This window comes from Cuculus canorus, chromosome 1, assembly GCF_017976375.1.
Source record: "Cuculus canorus isolate bCucCan1 chromosome 1, bCucCan1.pri, whole genome shotgun sequence".
NCBI classification, from domain to species: Eukaryota; Metazoa; Chordata; class Aves; order Cuculiformes; family Cuculidae; genus Cuculus; species Cuculus canorus.
Genome location: NC_071401.1, coordinates 164,441,935 through 164,464,933, shown reverse-complemented (window position 1 = coordinate 164,464,933; position 22,999 = coordinate 164,441,935).

Below are 22,999 nucleotides of genomic sequence, written 5' to 3'. Positions count from 1 at the left end.
GGAAAGAAGTAGGCACTCCATAGACATAGAAACATGTCTCAGAATCAAATATGCATGGTGAATCACCAGCTGGTTAAATTAAAGACATACCTGATGCCCCACAGATACTTCAGCAGTGTCTGGGAGGGCTTTGCCAAAGTTATACCAAACTGCTGAAAAAATCAGAGACAGTAGATGAAGAATTCATCAGTGGATATAGAAGAAGATTAAGAGAAAGTTTTACTTTGTGGCATAGAGCATTACAGTGTTTGTATAGGAACTCAGAAACCTGTTCTCATACTCTAATATCTGGCTTTTATGTTTTGTACTAAAGAGAGAAAGGAGCAAAACCCTAAAGATAATGCTCTTCTCCTTAGCTGATACCCCTTGCTGTGACTGCAGAGCCAGGTACGTCTTTTCTATTGCTGCATCTCCTTCCCAACAAGATATACACTTTGAAGACCCATTTTCAGTTGAAAAGATGAAAACAATTATCATATAACCTAGTGGTCAAGATGATCTCCTTGATGATTGATTAAGGTGGGTAAAATGAGCAGAAATATCCGGATACCATGATTTATGTTCTGATAGAGGTCCCTAAACACTAGACTATTACAAAGTAACAGCGTCACTAACTGCTATCACTCCAAGAGAAAGCAGTGAAGGGCTTCTGTTCAGCAAGCTCTCTGAATATCTCCTGGATTGCATCTCCTCAGAATTGTGAACAAAACTATACACTGAGTCTTTCAGCCTTTTTCAGATCTTGGAACATCTTTTGTGCCATAAAACTTAAAATATTTATAAGGATATGAGTGATAACTGCAACACAATTAAAAAGAAGCTGTCTAGAAACTTTGATATTGAGAAGTGCCAAGTGATTTGGCACTTAGGGGGTAATATTTCATCCTTAAGCAACTACTGTAGATGTCCCATAAGTCCTTATTGGCTTAAGACACCACTGTAGTGCAGGTATCTACCAATGCTTCACTGATAGATGGCAAAGAATCATTTTATGCGTTCATTTTGAGCAAAGCAATAAAATAAAAAATTCTCCTTTATTAAAGTAGCTGAATTATACTCTACTTTTGATTTACTTATATAGAAAGTCTGTTTTTATATTTACAAGTGGGTTTTTTTTCCTTCCATACTTTAATAATTCAAAATTCCAGCTGTTAACAGTCCACATTAGCATATTCCAGGTACATTTGTAAGGTAAAAATTCTGGCACAAAGCTAGTCTTTTTATTCCTAGTTCAGTTACACCAGTGAATGACACATTCAATGTGTAAGTTACTACAGTCAAATGCAGGTGCCTGCCTGAAACGATGCAATGATCAAAGTAGATCATTCTGGGAACACTTATCTTCAGAGTAGAGCAATCCTTGTATCCACTGTTTTAAAAATATGAAAGTATTGGTTGAGAATTTTCATTCCTATTCTTCCTTACAATTAACACTAAGATGGTTCAGAGTTCTGTTCAGCTGTAAAAGTATTCTTAAATCTTATCTCAGGCAAATAAAAATTTGTTAAAATGTTTTCCTGTCCCTAAAAGTTAAACTGATAGGGCAGCAAACCCGAAAAAATATATATAAACTCTATGAGTAAAAGATAATAGAAGCTTAAATGTAGCATTTATGAGCATGTCAAATAGCAACAAAAGTGAAACCATCTCCTATTTATAATAAAACTCACCTTTTCATATCTTCAGTTCCTACTGTTGCAAGTGCTTATTTCTAAGGTTTGAGGTATGATTTACCTCTAAAATACTGACTTCCTTACTAAAATTTCTTTCTTGCATCCCTCAGTACTTTAATCTCAAATGTAAACTGAAATGTAGTTCAGACGTGGGTGGGTCCTAGAAAAGAATAGCAGGAACATTTGGTCTATAAGTTTCCTTGAATTCTGGTAATATTTTAGGAAAAAGTGAAAATAGAGTAATATTGTGCAGGAAGGATAAATAAAGAAATCAATATTTCCACATTACAGAAATCATGATTTTCCTTTGGAGGGCACGTACTTTTCCTTAACTCCTAGGAGAACATAAATATTTGTAAGAGTTACCCACAGAGGTGCTCATGAGCTCAGTTTCTGCCACCTACTTTCATTTGCTGTCTGGAAGCCAAGCTTCAAAAGATTCCTTTAAGAAAAAAAATAGAATAAAGGATGAATGAATTATAAATTCATCACAAGATCCACTAAATAACAGTCTTACAGAAAAAAAAAAAACCAAACCCACATCTTTAGTAGCACTTCCCAGCACTAGGCCTATGACTCTCCTACATTATGGTTGGACTCGATGATCCAAAAGGCCTTTTCCAACCTAGTGATTCTAGGATTCTATGATAGCCACAAAGAGAAGTGGAGTAGGTAGAGTATCTACTTACAAACACTTCCTGTATTTTCCCCACATTTCTTTTTGTCATTGTTGCAAGGTTATGAAAACCGATATTAGCCTTAAAATCTCAGATTTCATTTCATATTGTGAAAACATCAAGTTAAGATTTCTGCAGTGGTTTTGCTAGCAGCTATGCATATTTTTAGTATCTTGATTGGCAGGCCTACACTTAAAACAGTTAAGTAAAGATTACATTTTGAAATTATTATTAAACTTGCCACCTAAATTGTCTGCTGTTCTGCAGGACTTTTTACATTTTTAATATTCATAAAATTAGTTCTTTATGGAGAAATATCTTTTGAGAACTGCCTGGGCACAATTTTTGCATAAAAGTAGAAATGGAATACAAATTAAATACTTCAGTTAATAACAAAAATAATATTAAGATTGGTGGTCAGTTACATATTATATTTATATAATATAACATTACATATTATAGCTACAGCATCATATACTTAGCTTGTTCACTGTTGCTCTAGGAGAGTTAACTTTTAGTCCAGAACAAAAAGAAATGGCCAGCAACATCTTGTTTTTACAATAAAAGTGCAAAGTTTATTTGAAAGAACCAGAGGGAGACAAGTTTCATATTGCTTTATTGGCCACTTAAAGATAGTTATAACAAACCTTTTAAATGAGGAATTCCAGCATTTCACCTAGATATCGAGTTTCTTAGTGAAATCAACTGTAAGCCTAGAAGATACCTCCAGGGGTCTGGATTTTTCTGTATTTATATGAGCAGATAAGCCCATAGGCAGGTACTCAGTGTCTTATTGTAGATCTACTCAAGACTGAACAGTCATTCCACTATAACTTCCTGGACTGTTTTCCTTGACTTACATGCCTCTGCTCTACCTAAGCCCATTTTTGGTTCTGAAGTAGAAGCTTTATGTCTTTATCTTTAGATACGTCATAGGTTAGTACATCTTAATATATAAAAGAGAGTTTAAATACAGGTCAAAATGAAAACAAGCTATTTCAGTAGATCTGTATTGTACATTTTATATTGTTGTGCATTGATTTTTGGAATGTCAACTTTTAATCTTAATTCTAGAAAGAAACTATTTTCGACCTTTCCCAGTTCCCAGAAGGAGGAAATTGTTTTCATTTGCTCCACTCCAATATCTAATCAGTCTGAGATATCATTTGCAATCTATATGTTATTTCTTTTGTTTTATGCTATTATCTATTTTTTCCTTACTCTTTAAGCACTTACAATTATATCGGTACTGGAATACTTTCTTCCATTTAACCTTGTTTAGGTGTTCTTCTGCTTCTTAGGAATGTTCCTTGTATGCCAGATATACATATATGAAAAAGAGAAAATATGATTACAGATGAGAGCTGTATAATTTCAGGTACTCAGAAAAAGTATTTAGATCACATAAGGTCCGATTAACATACAAACTTCTACAATTTGTTGTGAAAACTGATCTCTGGAGCAGTGTTGACTCAGATACAGGTGCGTTTTTATGACAACTTTTGACTGTACAACAGAATATTTTTTTCCAGATACCATTTAACTCCACAGGTGCTCTGCCAGCTTATTTTTTCTTGAATATTTAAATGTCCAAAACCAACTCTTCCAGAAACATAAGACCTCCAGATTAAGTATTAAAGTATAAGTAAATCTATTTAAAATTGAAAACACAGAAGTTTAATTGAACTTGCTTCAGGCTTTTGCTTTTTGAGCCTGGGGGGAGATGTAAAAAAGAAAACCAAGCAGCTTCTCTTAATCTCACAGAGTATTAATCATGTCCCTTATACTGAGAAAATTCTATTGGCCATTTTCCTTAAGTAATGTGCAAAACAGCTGAAAAGGGTTTATTTTAACAACTATGTTATCATCAAAGTTTTTAATGGAACAATTGGATTCAATACAACATGACATAGAAAGAGTTTGTTATATATATGTTAGTGTATTGAATTCAAGATCAGTATTTGGGTGACTGGATATACATTTGGACGTGTATTTGGGCAGTCAAGTTGTGTTTCTTTTCATTCATAAAGTGACTGTTTCACTCCACTACACCTCTATTAATCAAACAATACTCTCATAGTGGAAAGATTTTTATACACTGGAAACATCATGCTCTGTAAAAGAAACAAGATAAATAGTCAGTCAGGATCATTTATGTCTCAGGTCCTCAGACTTTCTGCGACTAAAATCAGTTCCTGAACAGTATCTAAACTGCTACATCTACACTACAGCCAAAACTGTAATCTAAATTAAACTGCTACATCTACACTACAGCCAAAACTGTAATCTAAATTAGAGTTCACTTCTGCTGTGTTTTAAGTATCTCGTTCAATTATTGGATTAAGTCCTTAGCAAAACCAAACATATTTAATATTAGCCATTTAGGGCAATTTCACTCTATCATAATCTGTATTTATAATCCAAATTATGTGAAACTTTCCATTTCTTTCAGGATACTGCAGGAGCCCTCTGCTCTACACTTCTACATGTGATTCAGAAGGGCCCTGATCTATGGCATCATATCTCAAACCAGTTCTACTAGCAGTTACTAATACGTAATTTGATCCATAGAAGAGTACAGAAAACAAAGGTGCAGATATTGCAAGAATACGCTTTCTCTACACCCCTTTCAACTATAGCATACATATACAGCTGAGTTGCATGTAGTTGACTTAGCTCATTAAAAAACACTCTATGTGGAAACTTTCTGTCTCCTTTCTCTCCCCAGTACTGTACACCATTCAAATACCATAAAGCTTTTGGCAAAGGAAAGTGGTAGGAAGGGATACTGTAGTCATGACGTTTTGTTTGAGTACATTACCCTGTCATTCTTTGCAATGTCATTTCTCTCTTTGCCATACATGTAGAAAGAAAATAAACAGACAGCCTGTAAGTTGTGGCTCCTGCTTAAATTCTGAGAAGTGTTTTGTGTTTGTCTCACTGAGAATAATCACTAGAATTAAATTGAAAGATCTTATTCAATAAATGTGCTTCGGTGACTTTTATTTTTTTTATAATATACATCATATATATATTCGACTTTCTATTTCATGTTTTTGGTTATGATAGGCTTTTGATTGAAAGACAATTTGAATGAGAAACATACAGTGCCAAGTCAAATTTAGGTTTCCAGTTACGAATTTAACTAGGCAGTTATTGGGCACTACAATCAGTAAATACTAACTGATTGCTAAAAATAAATTCAGACATCATTAGCTGTGTAATAGAAACAAATATATTGTATTACTATAAAACCTCAGTTTTGTATAGTTTTACTAACCAACTGATATTTCAAGTGCTTATGAAAACTAATTACTCTCTTCTAGGTAGTTCTTTAGTCTAATGTGATGGATTATGTGCTCTTCCGTTGTTATTTATAACTATGTACATTGATCTGGATATTGAGAATGTTAACAAACGATTGTGTTTTGCTACTGACAGAGTTGAATGAGCAGTGTCTTCCTTGCTATGCATCAGTGAACACACACTGCACTAAATAAAAACAGTAAGAGAAAACGCAGTGCACAACAATGGCTTTAGTCCACATCAACCAGTAAAGGAAATCCTTAGTCTTCTCAGAAGGAGAAATCTGTGCTTGAAGATGACCCGTAACCCCACATTCAAGGTGACTGAAATGCAGGAGGATCCGGGGAACTACAAGCCTGTCAGTCTGACCTCAGTGTCTGAGAAAGTCATGGAACAGGTAATCTTGAGTGCTATCATGAAGCACATGCAAGAGAACCGGGTGATCAGGCCCAGTCAACATGGGTTTACAAAAGGCAGATCTTGCCAAACTAACCTGATCGCCTTCTATGACAAAATGACTCGACTACTGGATGGGGGAAAGGCTGTGGATGTAGTCTTCTTGGACTTCAGTAAAGCCTTTGACACAGTTTCTCATAGCATTCTGCTTCAGAAACTGTCAGCCTCTGGCCTGGACAGGCGCACACTCTCCTGGGTTGAAAACTGGTTGGATGGCCGGGCCCAGAGAGTGGTGGTCAATGGAGTTAACTCCAGCTGGAGGCCAGTCACAAGTGGGGTTCCTCAGGGTTCAGTACTGGGTCCAGCCCTGTTCAATGTCTTTATCAATGGCCTGGATGAAGGCATTGAGTGCACCCTCAGCAAGTTTGCAGATGACACTAAGCTGGGGAAAAGTGTTGATCTGCTGGAGGGTAGGGAGGCTCTGCAAAGGGATCTTAACAGGCTGGACTGCTGGGCTGAGGCCAATGGCATGAGGTTTAACAAGGCCAAATGCCGGGTCCTGCACTTGGGGCACAACAAACCTATGCAGTGCTACAGACTGGGAGAAGAGTGGCTGGAGAGATGCACGGAGGAGAAGGACCTGGGGGTGTTGGTTGACAGCCGACTGAACATGAGCCAGCAGTGTGCCCAGGTGGCCAAGAAGGCCAATGGCATCTTGGCTTGTATCAGAAATGGTGTGACCAGCAGGTCCAGGGAGGTTATTCTCCTTCTGTACTCAGCACTGGTGAGACCGCACCTTGAGTACTGTGTTCAGTTCTGGGCCCCTCACCACAAGAAGGATGTTGAGGCTCTGGAGCGTGTCCAGAGAAGAGCAACGAAGCTGGTGAGGGGGGCTGGAGAACAAGTCTTACGAGGAGCGGCTGAGGAATCTGGGGTTGTTTAGCCTGGAGAAGAAGAGGCTGAGGGGTGACCTTATTACTTTCTACAACTACCTGAAAGGAGGTTGTGGAGAGGAGGGAGCTGGCCTCTTCTCCCAAGTGACTGAGGACAGGACAAGGGGGAATGGCCTGAAGCTCCGTCAGGGGAGGTTCAGGCTGGATATCAGAAAAAAATTCTTCACAGAAAGAGTCATTGGGCACTGGAACAGGCTGTCCAGGGAGGTGGTCGAGTCACCTTCCCTGGAGGTGTTTAAGGAACGGGTTGATGAAGTGCTTAGGGACATGGTTTAAAGGAGTGTTAGGAACGGTTGGACTCGATGATCCAGTGGGTCCTTTCAACCTGGTGATTCTATGATCAGTTTTGACTTATGGATTCACAGAACTGCTGAAGTCGGAAGGGACCTCTGAAGACTGTGCAGTCCGACCATTCAGCTCAAAGAAGAGTCAGCAGATGATGTTTTCTCCTAATATCAGTTACATTAAAAAACTTAATGCTGCTATGAAGGGCTTTCTCTTTGTACCAGACAACCAAAAAAAAATGCCCCCGTGCCATTAAATATTCTTGCCAAAAGAGGCCATTTTGAAGGTTCTTGTCAGATGGATATAGGTACATACAGGCACAGACCCACTTAAGCAATTACTTTCTGATAAAGAAACAAAGCACCTTTGTCCCTTCATATCCTGCTTGAACTTCATTACAGGTAAATTTCAATAGGAAGAGTACCAATTTTCTGTTTTAAACAAAGGGCTTTTGCACACGATCATATTGTTACACCTTTGGAGGCTATTCTGCCTCAACCAAACAACAGTGGCTAATTGTATAGCCACAATACAATGTCAAACATATCAAAAGAACCCCAAGGAAAGAGGCTTAAGCTAAGCTGTTATAGTTCAGGCTGGAATACATGCATAGGAAATAAGAAATGTTTATCTAACCCTAAGTAGTGTGTTCAAATGTCATTTTGGTTTTGACTGAGCCATAACAGAGAGACAAAGGAAGTCCAGCATCCATTGCTACTGGAAGAAATGTCTAATAGAATCTACACTAAGAAAGTTACTGACCCTTCAAAACATACCACATCACCAAAATCTGTCCAGAGTTTCCAGTTGCTTTTTTCTCTCTGTAGAATGTTTTCATTCCTAGCTTATAGACTTAAAATGCTAATGACTTGGGACCATCTATATAAATGCTTTTGCACAGTTAAAATTGTGTCTAGGGTGAATGCCTGCATAACCACTTGCTAGGCTTGAGCTGTGTGAGGAAAATGCACGAACAATAACTGAATCTCACACATTTCCATTTTTAGTCTGAAACTCCCCATCTCAGTGTATTCAGACAAGTTTCAAATTTTATTGCCATGGTAGTAAAAACAATGACCCAATAGCAAGTCCCCATCCAGCCAGTGAAAATTCCAAAACTTGAAAGTCTGATCCAATAAGATATTTAAACCCATGTGATTTCTTAGTACAGGAGTAGTCCCACTGAAGTCAATTAGAACTCATTCTTTGCTTAAAATAAAGCATGGAATAAGTATTCTGCCAAACCAGGATCTAAGAGAAAGTGTCTCATAGAAAAGAAAACAGCTACAATATCTATTTTCTGTTGGGGACTATCAATTCTTTTTCCCTAAGTTTTTACATCTGGACTCAGACTTCCTTACTTAAATAATTAGACTGGCATTAAGAACATGTACTTCCCTTTTTTAAGGAAGGCTAAACAGGAGCAGAAACAAAAACTTACAGTGATAATAAACCAGCACAGCTGAAGAAGACCAACACGGAAAAGTTTCCCTAAATATTCTCATGCAGCTCTCCATTTTTTTGTGTTACAATGTCACCTGTATGCAATAGATCATTTCCCCACACTTATGGACTAAGAAATTCAAATAGCTGAGATCTCAGATAGTTCATAATTAATTAAGACCAAATTATTTAGCATGAGTTTCTGGGGAGGCTTTCTTTAATGGTTTAGCGCCTTCCCTCAGTATGCTTTCAGTACACACTGGTGTTCAAAGAAGATTAACTATTTCATATCATCAGATGGTGTCCTTGTTCAAAACTCGGTCCATAATGCTAACCACTTTAGCAGAAATTAAACCCTAACAACTGAATATCTGTCTAGTATTTTCTATAATCATTCATCAATCAAAAGTCAATTTATATGAATAAATCAGCACATATAATTGCATACTCCTTGTAACAGTATATACTGGAAATCTATTTTCATATTTTTGCTAATGTGTTATGCAGTTAGGTGACATTGGGTTTTGCTTTTTTTCTCCTGTTTATAGTCTTCTGACAAACACAATAATGGATTATTTATGGCTGTCTAATTAATATTACACATTTTCAGAGGGAGTTTTAGGGCTCATCAAGACTATCATCATTTCTGTTAGAAGACTCACCCTATATTGTTTTGCTAGAAAATACTGTCACTTACTGAAATTCAATTAATTCAACTTGCTTTTAGCTTTAGCACAAGCAAGGAAATGCGTCTTGTTTTCACATCCCACCCTACTAGTCATATTCTTCAAAGACAATAAATAGCTGTGACGTCTCTGTACACAGACTGGTATAAATATAATATTCAGGAACAAATAAGTGTGCTCATGACACCACAATGTTTTTATAACAAATGGATTTTGAAGACTCTTGACCCTGTGAATGTAAGTATGTGACTGATGGGGTCTGCAGTATCTGCAATCTGATTAAGGAAAAGATAGCATTAGTGTTGACCATGAATCTGTCAATATATTCCTTTTTACTCAGAGTATTTGTTTTAGTACAGCTAGTTACAGTTTTAAAAAGATCTGTTGCAGTAATTTCAATCTGGTTTTAATGTATAAATTAAATATTAGAGTCACTAATTTCTTGGTAACATTTTTTCACTTTTTGCTTGATTTTTTTCAATTTGTTTCAGCCTGGAGTGAAGAGAGCAAAATACTATAAATGTCTCACCAAATAGCTGAAATAAAAAATGAATTAAGGTGGACTGTTGAAGTCTTATGGCACACTTTTTCAAGAGAGAAAAATATAGACTGCTTTTGAGAACTATAGAAATTACTGTATAGAATCAGTTGGAATAGTTGATTGAAGAGGTCCTGAACAGATCTTAGTGTCACTAATGTATTGTGTGCTTCGAGCTGTATTCAAACAGGTGAAGATAAAGTAATTTTAGTCTTTTAATTTTCTGTTTGTTATACATGCACCCAAAGAGTTCAACTAAGTTCTATAGCTGATAGTTAATGAAACACATTATCTAAAGTAAACATTCTGCTCTCTACATGATTAAATCAATTTCACCCTGCTGGATCAAACTTCCTTTGCCTCAAAAGGCATTGCTGTGTACACATATCCCTTTTTGGATAATCTATGTAACTATAAATCCTCTAATCTTCTCAAGCATTTTGATGTGCATCAGTTTAGTAAAGAATCTATACTCAAGTTACATTTTTATTTGCACTTGAAGCTAAGAAAAAGTCACAAATTTGTGTTTGATAACCTCCCTAGTATTGCATATTGCAGAAACTTTTGTTTGCACATTAAAACTATGCTTCTTGAGCAAAAAGTAGAATTGAAATGTGCATTCCATATCTACAAATACAGTTTGTGTGCTATTTTCATATTCTTTCCCAAGCAAAGCCTTAACTTTGAAGAAGAATTCATTAAATGATGAACATAAAGTTATCAAGGCACCATTTGACAGACAGTACAGACGCAAATATGGTTCTAACCTAAAAGTTGACAACTTGCAAAGGAAGTATGATATAAGGCAGGTGGGTTTTTGCTGAGCTTCTACTGTGAATTTAGATACACTTTAAAACATGCTGACTTTCTGTCACCTTCAGGAAAATATGCTGTCATATATTGCCTAGAAAGCCAGCGTTCGGTTACTGAAGTCATATGCAATTTGACAGGGAATAATTATTTAAGATGCTCAGCTCTAGAAATACTAAGTTCCTAATAGATGTTGATAATAAGAACCTGGAGGAGTAACCCAGTGTATCAAATACTTTCTCTTCCTTTTCAAGAAAATCACACAATTCAGTCCTTTTCTTTATGTATCTTCAAGCTCCACCTTAAATTTATTTAGTCATTTTTGGCTTCAATTGCTGCATGATAGGAGTTGATTCCAAACCTCACTCATCTGATGGTTTAAAGCCTTTCTACTGGTTTCCACCCTAAATTTATTCATGACCACTTTGCTTACCTTTGTTCACACACCAAATACTGCTTTTCAGTTAAAATTGTCATCTTTTTACTCCCTAGTGTTTAAATTCCTGAGCTTTTTACAGAGAGAGAAAAAATATTTTCTAAGCTTTCACTTACTTGCCAGAATTAAGAAAAACTCTTCTACCCTCCCCTCATAAAATTAGTTCTCTAACATAGTAATCACCCAAGAGCTTTTTCCTATACTTGCAAGAGACCGAATTTCTTCTAGAACATGGGTGGGCAGAACTGCACACACTGTTCCTCTGAACCCAATATCTTGCACTACCTTCTCTAGTGGGAAAGTTTCTCTTTGCACTGTATTTTATCTCTGTTTTCAAGTCTTCATAGTGTTAATAGCTCACAATATAGCACATATATTCGTTATGTACATAAGCATGTGTGGCAGATGCAACCACCCTGACAAAGAGCCAACAAGTAACAGGGTCTTGCCAAAGACACAACAAGTACCAGGGCTTCTTTTTTTCACAAAGAAAGAGAAGTATAGGAACCTTTTCTTTCAATGCAGAGAATGCTAAGGTCAGTAATGAACTCACAAAAACCCCTTATTTCCTGTCCCTCACCGTGCCCTGCTGCAGGTAGAGGAGGTAGAGAACTGTTTCCAGGCACACAATCCACAGAAGATGAGGTACTCAGCTAATTAGAACTGACAACAGATCAGACTTGACTGGATGTACACAGAATACTGGCAGAGAGCCTATTTGAGTCAGTTCCTTCTCAGGGCAATGGGTCTGCAGTCAGGGACCGACCGTCCCCTTGGATTGGGGTGCCAGTAACTTCACTAGAACTGAAGGCCCTCATAGAAGAGTGATTGTGTGCATTTTGGGTCATTCTTCTAAAGGATTGTTTGCAAAACTTAAGTCAGCTTTGTAGTAATATTCCCACCTGATATATGAATTTGTCCCACTTGATATCTGAACTTGTACTTTATTTTGGTTTGTCAGAGTGCTAAGAAAATCCTCATTTATTTAGTGACTGGTTGTCTGGTTTGTGGGTACCTCCACAGTGGTTATTGGCGTAGTCATCAAGATGTCAGTAGAGGAATTATTACAAAGACACAGCTGTGCTAATTCTTTCCTAGATATACGATCGTTGAGAGAGAAGTGGTCTGAACTGGTGGAGGTCATGGAAAGGTTAGAACAAAGCTAAGGAAGTTATTGCATTGGAAGAGTTAATTATATGTGTCATCCTATGTGCCTGTGTAATTCAGGCACACAACCATTCCATATTCTTCGAATTTAAAGTAGATTGTTTGGAGAAAGAACTAAAAAGAGAAACAGCAGTGCCAGTGCAAGAAAAAAAGCTCCCCAGTGTTATCCAAATCCAAACGTTAGTCACAAGGGCAGATCCTGAGGACTGGGATAGGGACATACAGGTAGTTGATGAAAATACTTATGAGAAGAGGAAATGGAGGGGAAAAAAACATGATGCCTTATTAAAGCAGAGAGGCATACAGAACCACATGGCAGGAACACCCAAACAACCTGTGCTGCTCAGGACCCAAGCTTGGTCAATTCCAAGTCAGACTTTCACACAAGCCAGATGAAACTGAGTTTCTGGGCAACCGACTCCCAAGTGACCAGTCAGTCACATCCTGAGTTGCTTATTGGGCTGAGCGCATGGATCTGAAAGAGTAAGGGGAACTTGCCACTACATGGTTGAAAGGATTGTCAGAATTAGTGGAAGGAATACAAAAAGCTACGTGCATTCAGGTGATGTATGAGAGGGGGAAGAAAGGAATGCCAATGGCTGTGCCAATAAACCCAGACCACCTTAAGACTCTCATCAGGGGCTTAGTGAATACCTTAAGGTACATGTACAGTCTCCCAGGGAAAGGTTTTAAGGGGCCATGGAATGTGGTCTGCAGAACCTGCAGCATCCAACGTGTGCACACCCAGCCCAGAAGGCCAACCGTAACTTGGGCTGCATCAATAGAAGCGTAGCCAGCAGGTCAAGGGAGGTGTTTCTCCACACTCTATTCCTCTCTTGTGAGATCTCATCTGGTGTAGTGTGTCTGGTTGTGGAAACCTCAAATTAAGAAGGGTATGGAACTGTGGGAATGGGTCAAGAGGAGGGCTACAAAGATGATCAGAGGGCTCCCATATGAGGACAGGCTGAGTGAGTTGGGGTTGTTCAGCCTGGAGAAGAGAAGGCTCAGAGGAGATCTTATAGCGACCTTCCAGTACCTGAAGGGGGCCTACAAGAAAGCTGGGGAGGGACTGTTTGCATAGGCTTGTAGTGATAGGACAAGGGGGAGTGGATATAAACTGAAGAGAAGCAGATTTAGGCCAGACTTAGGAAGAACTTCTTCACCATCAAAGTCGTGAGGCACTGGCACAGGTTGCCCAGGGAAGCTGTGGATGCCCTGTCCCTGGAGGTGTTCAAGGCCAGGTTGGATGGGGCCTTCAGCAGCCTGATCTAGTGGGATGTCCCTGCCCATGGCAGGAGGGTTGGAACTAGATGATCTTTAAGGTCCCTTCCAACCCAAACTATTCTATGTTTCTGTGATTTTATGACTCTATGCTTCGGGCAGTGGCATGAGCCTAGAAGGGTAGCAAACTAGACAGAATCCTCACACCAGATGGCCCCTCCTCAGGATCCTGAACCCTGCTGCAGTATGTTGGACCGAACTCGTAGTCCAGAGCAGAATAACCAATAGCAAAAGGCACTAGCATTGAGGGTACCGTAAATGTTCTTACGCGGGCAGTCCACTGAGAATATACAAAGATTTAGTGGAACTGCTGGAGAAGAAAACCAGGAACACAAAGGAATCATCAGCGACTTCCACCCTCTAAGACAGGGTTCCCCATGGGCCTGAAGCGAATAAGTTTGCAGTTCTTAATCCACAGAGGAGCTCAAATTAGTGTTCTCAATAAGCAGCAAGCTGAGGAGCTAGGAATTAAACCCATGAGAAAGAAACGGGAAACAGGTATGGCAGAAAAGTGCCCCAAAATCTGAACTCAGTTTTGACTGCCTGGGGAAAGGTGGATAATGACTGCGGAGGTGTCTCTATGCCCTTATGAGGGGAATATATTGGGATTTGATGTATTAGTAGGCAAGCAGTGGTATCTGACCCTACACTACCACAATACCCTCTGCCAACCACAGCTAACAGAACATTACAGAAGTGGTTGATGACCTAGAAAAGAGCCAGATAATAAGCCACACTCATTCCCTTTATTAATTCCAGTCTGGGTAGTATGTAATACAGATGGATGGTGGCATTTAACAGTTGATTATAGGAAATTGAAGAGTAGTACTCCACTGCTAAGGGCTGTTGTCGCAAGTATAACCTCAGATACACAAGAAATGTGGTTCACAGATGCATCTGCCCATCTAGTGAGATCCACGCGGCAATACAAATAGGCAGCATTGGAAATTGATACTGGGAAAACGATTAACAAAAGGGGGGAGGTAGTACACAGGCTGGAGAACTGGTAGTCCAATTAGTGATAAACAGGCCATACGAAAGTCTGGAGAGTTGGGTACTAGCAGCAATGTTTAGAAATAGGCAGATCATGACGCCTAAAGTTTGGATGGGTAAAAAAACATGCAGGGAATGGAATTCCTGCCACAAAATGGAATCAGCAGGCAGATCACCTAGTCCAAATTAAGGTAGTAAATAATGAAAAGAAAGATCAGAAATGATTGGCCAGATAGCTACAAATTAAGCAAGGCCACTCAGGGAAAACAGAAGACTATTATGAGTCTTGGCCTCAGATGGTTAATATCTATGAGAATATGGGAATAAGTTCTTACAGCTTATCCACAAGATTGGATAAGTCTTAAGACCAACCACCCAAATCATTCCTCAGCCCAACAGATCAAACAAAACAAGGCTCTTTGGAAGACTTGGAAAATTCATGATATTTGTCCTTTAAAACCATCTCATGGGCAAAGATATATTTTGATAGGAGCAGAGGTGGTGTCAGGACTGACTAGGGCTACTGCTGTTGGCATTGTCATCAGAGATCAGACAGTTCAAGTGCTGAGAAAAAAGGTTTACTCTTCTACTCACTCACAAGTGCATTCAAATTGATAATGTGTTGCATTTTATAGCCACAGTGGTGCAAGGGTTGGCTTGAGAGGAAGGCATCAAATGGGTGTTTCATACACAATATTTTCCTCAGGCTAATGGTACAGTTGAACAAACCAGCGGTCTGATTAAAAGACATGCCGGTGTCTCACACCCCAACTGGGACATACAGTTACCACAGACTGCCTTTATTTTTAACAGCTGCTGGGGAAGTTATGGAAACTCCAAAAAGAGAAAAGAGTACGTGGAATTTTAAACCTGTTGATAGACGAGTACTGCATCCACACCCTGAATGTGTCAATGCTACCTCAGGATCAGATCAACAAAATGAAGAAAGTGAGAAAAGACTTAGAAGCAAATGTTGCTGTACTGAGAACAAGTGAATCCTCACATTTCCTCAGTGACAAGTGGTCTGTTTTGCGAGTGCCTCTGTGACAACTTGTATTTTATTTTATGGAAAGTTGTATTGTTCGAGTTATTCCAATCCAATAGGTCATCCAGTTCTTATTTACAGAATTGCATATTGCAAGTTAGTCAAAGGTTTTGCATATTCTTCACACAATAAAAATAGAAAGAAATAAAAGATGAAGTAAGAAGTGTTCTCTGAAAAATTTAACTCATATAAAGTTACTAATTTTGGGGGATATGCATAAATTATTAATATTCATAATTTAAATTGTAGAAAAGGTATTTCAAAAGAAGTAAATCTGTCAACGGTTGCTACTTAAACGTCTGTCAAATGCTACTTAAACGTCTTCCTTTCCCTAAAGACTGATTTAACCTGTTAGTTCTTTTATAACAGTGTCATGAGCAACATGGAAAGCATATTGGTTTATAGTTTGAAATATGTGCATGAAGCAGTATGGATGAGGTAAAGAAAACTGATTTTTTTGGGGAGTCAAATGATGAATATATCAAAATTAGAAAACAGAAAGCACTGAATTTTTATTTTTATATTAATCTTAGAACTATATTGTGGGTTTTATTTATTTAAAAAAGATACTAAATGAATGTGCTTTAATTTTTTTTAGTAGTATATACATTAATTTTTTTAAGTATCTGGTAAAAAAGAATAAAAGATATCTTATGTCAACATCTCTGGTTTGCTTAGAATAAAAAAAGACCTCTGAAACCTTCCCTCTGGTAATATCACCTGCTAATTAACCACAAAAATTCCAATGGTATATCTGACGATGAAACATGGTTTAACTCTGTGTGACTCTCAGAGGTCTGTTAAAAACTGAACATTTAAAAATAAACGTTAAAGCCACATCCTTAGTTTAGGGGCTTGAATCTGCCTTTCAGAGAGTTTGTTTTCTTTCATTTTATTCCCTTTAGTCCCAACGAGTTACTCTTTCTCCTGACTTGGAAATCTACTGGTACTGGTGCCCTAAAGCGAACTCTGTCTCTCTCTGTCTCCCTCACCATCTCCTTGCACAGTACCCCTTTCTCCATGGCTATTCCCTCTCTTAATATGTATTTATTCTTTCTGTCAAGCTGAATACCTATTTATTATTAGTTCTGGCGCTAACACACTACAAAACCATTGTATGAAATCTAATGAAATAATAATTAAATGCTATAAAATAGTAGTACCTTATAGCAAGGCACCAACTAGGCAATATTCACTGTCTTCTTGAGATAGCAAAATGATACTCTTAAGCCAGGCTTAAAGTTAAAACTTTCATCTTTGCTCAAGTGTATCCCACATAGCACCTTATCTAAAATCAAAATATAACAGAACAGCTCAATCATCAAAACTGAAGTGAAAAATTAAGAATTATATGTCTTATTGCTCTATAAAACGGACAGTTTGATTTTTTTTTCCAGTTTTTTTTCTAATACTGCTTCCCAAGACTCTCTTCCAGTGCAACATTTCCTTTGAAGTCTTTTACACAGCTTTCAAGTGCCAAACTATATGCTCTTGAGAGATGTCAGCGGTCTGCTTGTAAAAGATAAGGCAGGAGAGGCTGACACAGTCAACGTATTTTGCTTACAGAAATTTCACCTCAGTGATCAATAACCATACATAACAGAAAGACAGACTAAGGACTTTTTTTCACTGTCAAACATACTTTATTTTAATATCTATAGCCAGTTCAGCAGCAACATAATGTGTTATACTCAGAGGTGCCAGCTATGCTTTCTCATTTGATTTGTATTTATTCCCTCAAAATATTTATATTTTAATGCGCTGTAGCTCCTGGCTTTAAATCACTGTCAGCAAAGTAAACCTGCTGAGTAACAAGCTCAGGCCCACAAAGGAGATTTCAAGCAATGGAGGGTTTTTTTTTTTCCATTTCCACAGATCCTGAAGCATTGTGGCAAATGTTAGTTTTATTCTCAAAGTATTTAACAAATACAGCTGCTTGTGGAAGCTAGAGGTAAGACAAGCAACACTTCTGAAAGGTGAACTTTCCCTCTCTTCTCCATTTAGATTTAAAAAAATAATGTGGATAGGGACATGGCTTAAAAAAGCCCACATGTATCTGATTGGCAGACAAATGAGCAATCTACTTGCTAATCTGTGTGCCAGGAAAACCTCTGTCAGATTTAAGACTTCTAAAGTATTAGTCTGTGTTTATTTTCCTTTTATAAAAGCAGTCTACGTCTTATATGTCTTCTATCTTTATTTTCATGACTAAGTTTATAGAATCATGACTAAACGTTACTCTCTTACCCAGACTCAACTATTTGCATGCTAAGAGCTGACCTGACAAAACTGACCAGTTAAGCAGGCTTTTATCCTGCTCTGGTTGTGAGATAAAATGCATTAACTGAGCATTGAGGCATGCTAAAAGCCTGATAGCAGACAGGTAGTTTAATTTGTTCAGTTGCTCTAATTCAGTTATATTCAGCCATGTATCCATGCGCTTCCAATATATCTGTCCTGCAGACTGGCAGACATGGAGGTGTGGTTTTGGTTGTGGTAAGAAAAAGCTAAGCAGGTGAGAGTTTTTATGAAAAAGACTAATTCTAGAGAAATAATAGGCCGTTATACTGAAATAGGAATATAAGTCAAAGCTGAATTTCATGATTTAGATTTGACGTGATGTCCTGAGGCGTTTTTCAATTTAGGTTCGTTAGGACAAAAGTCTTATAATCTGATCTACTGATACTTTAGCTAAGAAAACAGCTAAAAGACCCTGTTAGATGTGGCAATTATGTCTGTACAGACATGACTTTAACTAAATGAGTTCAAATTCTTCTTTCATGTGATATCAACTAACAAACAGCACATTTATCACTGTCCAGATCCTAAAGTTAAGTCCTCATTTTCTTTTCTGTTTCTCTCCCCATTGCAAACTAATGGCAGTTTTTTCTTTAAAACAGTCTACATAAAATATATACACCATTTTCAAATAAGAAGGCATTTAAAAGGGAGGAATTTTGCAACTTAGATGCAAATTCACTGCTAGTGACCTCTCTGTGGCGTGTGAAATTCTGGGGGAGAGAGCATAATTCTCACATCAGGCCATATCCGTACCAGCAGCACGTCTCAAAGACAACAGCCTATGACATGCTGGAAGAAGATAAGTTAGGGAGGTTGGTAAGCCAGATATGTAACTTCAGGATAAGGATTGACTCTAAGGGCTGGGTCAGTTGGGCTGGGGCATGAAGCAGGGTTGGGTGTGCAAGTGGTGAAAAATCTGGACATGTGTTGGACCTTACTAAGTTTGACAGTTGGAACTGATGACCTTAAAGGCCTTTTCCAACCTTAATCGTGATGATTCTATGATTGTTTGATTCCAGTAGCATAAAATGTGCCATTTCCAAGCACTTTAACTTACTGCCTGGACAAATGTACTAGGAGATGTATAGACCAGAATCTATAACCTTCTTTACCCACTGCATGGGCCAGCACTGGAGCAAGAGGGCAGAAAACTAATTATACACATTTTAATTTAGTCCCCTATGTTAAACCAACACTTCAGGGATGAACTGTTATCAAACAGTAGCTCACCAGTTAGAAGACATAGATTATTCTCCAGTCCAAGAGTTTTCCAGTGGAAGACTAAACTGCAGTGGAAATGGCCTTATCCTGGGTTTTTTTGTCTCTTTTTTTCAATTCGTCTGTCCAGGTCTTTTCACTTCTCTGGTAAAGAAGTCCAACAGAAACACACTGCAAATCTCAGCTTAAAAACTTAAAAACGATAAACTTCTGGGAAAAGTGCAGGAATTTCAGAACACTTTAAATTTTGAAAAAACTGTTAAGGTATTTGGGAACCAACAAAGAACTTCAGTGTCACAATTTCTCAAGTTTTGAGATATTTTTTCTTTTGAACAAGAAAAACATCTCTTGGTGATATTTTTGCGGCATCTGCACTAGAGAAGGGATGTCATCTTGAATATAATCTTGAGCTGGAATTTCTTCTGTTTGCCAGAGCTTCACAAAGGTTAGGAAGTGAGTTACATGGGAAGAAGCTTCTTTGTGATTTTGTTTTTTCCTCATGGAACATAACACAGGAAATTTCAGGTGTTGTAAAATAAAGAAGTTGATAGCCAGGTGCTAAAAAAATTAATGAAATAATTAGAATTTGGCTTGGGCAATTATAATGTCAGTAGTGCACATACATGCATGCAGGTATGGTTATTTCCTAAATTATTTGACATGTTTAGTGATTATTAAAAGGCACCCAAAGGCAATATAAGATTTTATACAAAGTAAAATAAAATGTGATAAAATTATTTAGCAAGTACACAGTGTTTATTATAAAGATAACTCACCTCTTAAAAAAATAATAATGCAGATGTTACAATTGATCTGTTTCCATTTTTTTCCTGTTAATCAGGTAATGTTAATGTTATGCTTGATAATAACAAGGGTAGGGTTTCCAGGAAATTCATATTATTGTATTTTAATTAATCATTTCAGAAAATAATGCCTGGAAGCCACATCAGCCTCATTTCTGCTTATAATTATTTAGGGTTTGTTTTTTTTCTATAGACCTTTAGGGAGTTAAAGTAATCTCCTCACATTTTCTCAATACCAGCATGATTTTTGCTTTTGGTTTATGTTTAATTATTGGTGAATTATATTCTTATTATTATAAGAATAAACAAGATAAAGTGAGATTTTTTTTTTCAAATATGCAAAGAGCTGGATATTTCCTCTGGGTCATGTTGTGCTTTTGAAATGTATTCAGTAGAAGTTTCTGCAGTTTTGCCTTGGTGTTCTCTGTAGGGTACATGAAGAGGTATGGAAACGCCTGTGCAAAGAATCCTGAATGCTGAAATTTTTGCCAAGGTGTCCTGATCACAGTAGTAGCTTTAAATTGTTTTGCTATTATTTCTGAAGGGGACAATGCCATAGAAGCAGTCTAACTAGTTTCAGATATCTGTTCAAGTTTTCTCAGTATGAAACACAATTACAGAGGTGATATGCAGGTGACTGAATATGTTTCCCCTACTGACATAGTAGTTGCAGTCAGCAAGATCCCTTTTTTACTAAGCTAGGAAAATTAAATATATCATTACAAAAAGTCGTATATATATGTATGAAGTTATATTAAAGTTGTATATTGAAGTAGGGAAAGTCTGCTTTAAATGTTTTGGAAATGAGAGTTAACATAGAAAGGGAAATTACTGAAAAGATCCTGTACAACACAGCTAACTGAAAAGACATGACTGCTTGGCTGAAAACTTATCATGTGATAAGAAAGCACGCATCACTTTTGCTGGGATGGAAAATGCAAGCAAGCTTCTCACTTTTCACACCAAACATAACAAAGAACTATAATAAAAGCAGTTGTTTAGATGAAGGAATTAAGGTACAGGTATAATTTTACTTCTGATATTTCTTCACCTTCATATTTTTCTGTCTTTGTATCTGTTTATCAAAGATTTTTCTTTCTTCGAGTGATTTATAAGGTTGACAGTGTTTTTTGGTTTGTTGTTTTCTGCTACTACAATTTACCTTGTGTAACCACTGCGATTTAATGTGTGCAACAGAGGAATAAATCTTGTCTTACTCTGTCTCTTTTTAGTCATAGAAATCCTCTCTGCAGAGGTGAAACCAGGTGCCATTTGCTGAATAACAGAATTAGGTGAACTGGGCCCAAGAACATGTTTCAGCATTTAGGCATCAATTCGGCAATACTTGAAAATATGGAAGATGAAACACATCAGTTGTGAACAGCGAATCTACAAATTCATGTGAATATACAGCTGGTGCAATTTAGATAAGCACAATGCAATTAGCAGAGCTGGAATTTCGATAGAATAATGGAGCTATCCTTCTTCGTCTTGAAAATATCATCAGAAGACAATTTTTAATCACAACAATTAATTAATATCTTGATTATACTCTTCCACCAAAGAATTCAACTCCAACATAGTGGTTAATAGACAGGAACATTGATTTAATTAATATTGACTCACAGTGAAGAATATAATCTATTAAAGTGACATTATCACTTGTTTTAGAATCTGGAATATCCTATTTGACCTGTGAGTTTTGTACAACTGATTCTCCAGGGCTCTGTTCTGTGATGTATTTTTTTATATGCCTGTAGAAAATTGAAGCCTTTTGTTGAAGGAGAATTTATGGTTTCTGCCCCAACACTCATAACTGAAGAAAAAAACCCATTTTACAAACCCACATAAAATAAAAAGTATCTAATATACACCCCTTAATTCAGACCAGGGATACTATCCTACTGCACCTCTAACCAATAATTTACTCTTTTCTGCTACTGTTGATTCACTTCACTCAAAGCAGAATAGTTTCCTAAACAAAGCGTTCCTGTCAAAGAAAAATAAAAAAGAAAATCACTTTATATCTGCCTGATCACAGGAACAAATCCTGACAACAGTTCTGCAATAAAATCGAGTGTGATGGATGGTCCATAAGGAATACTAATCAGGTTTCTTGTATATACATTCTGCTTTTCAGGTTTTGGAACCTCATTGTCCAACCCTTTTACTGAATTAATAAATGCCTCAAAAAATCCTGCACAACAGCAAGATCTATCAAAGTGCCTGTGGTAAAAGATATGATTGCAGTTTAACTTCCACGATGTGGTTTTTTGCAAGTATAAGCTCTGTCAATGTTATCTTGCAACTGCTCAGTTTGTGCAACTTCAGTGTTTCCACAGTCAGGGACCATGACTGGGATTCTGCCCTTCTAATGTTTTAGTAGTGGAGGTACATGTGGGTGGTTGTGGGGCAGAAGGAGAATCACTTCTGTGGTCTATGTGTGGATATTTAAAATGTCAAAGTGGAGTTCAATAAAAATACTAGCAACAAAGGGCTGCATCCTTAACTCTTGTTCATCTCATTTCTCTGAAGTGTAGAACACAGGATGCTGAATACATTTACAGCACAGTCCACTTGTTGAATTGCTGAATACCTAACCTCAAACAAACACCAGCAAAAGCAGTAAATTCCTCTGAGGCAGCATTTCAGTATCCAGATTCAGCAGCAGGAGGTTCAGTGTGTCCAGCCTGACCTCTGAGCTCTCATAGTCCAAGACCCATTATGTCTAAGGGGTACAAATTACAGATCAAAGGAGAACTGTGACATTTCAAGACTTTCCTTGTTTAAATATTGACCTAGAGAAACAGACGGATGTTGGAAGATGTTTGGTTTGTATTTCATCTGATTACTTTCCAAGCTATGAATTCCGACCTGCAAGGGGAACAAGTTTTCTGCAAAACAGTTTGAGGCTGCTGTGTTTCAGAAAGCAGAGAGGAATTGGAAAGAGCAACAGTCCCACTTTCTCTGTCCACACACAGACTATAT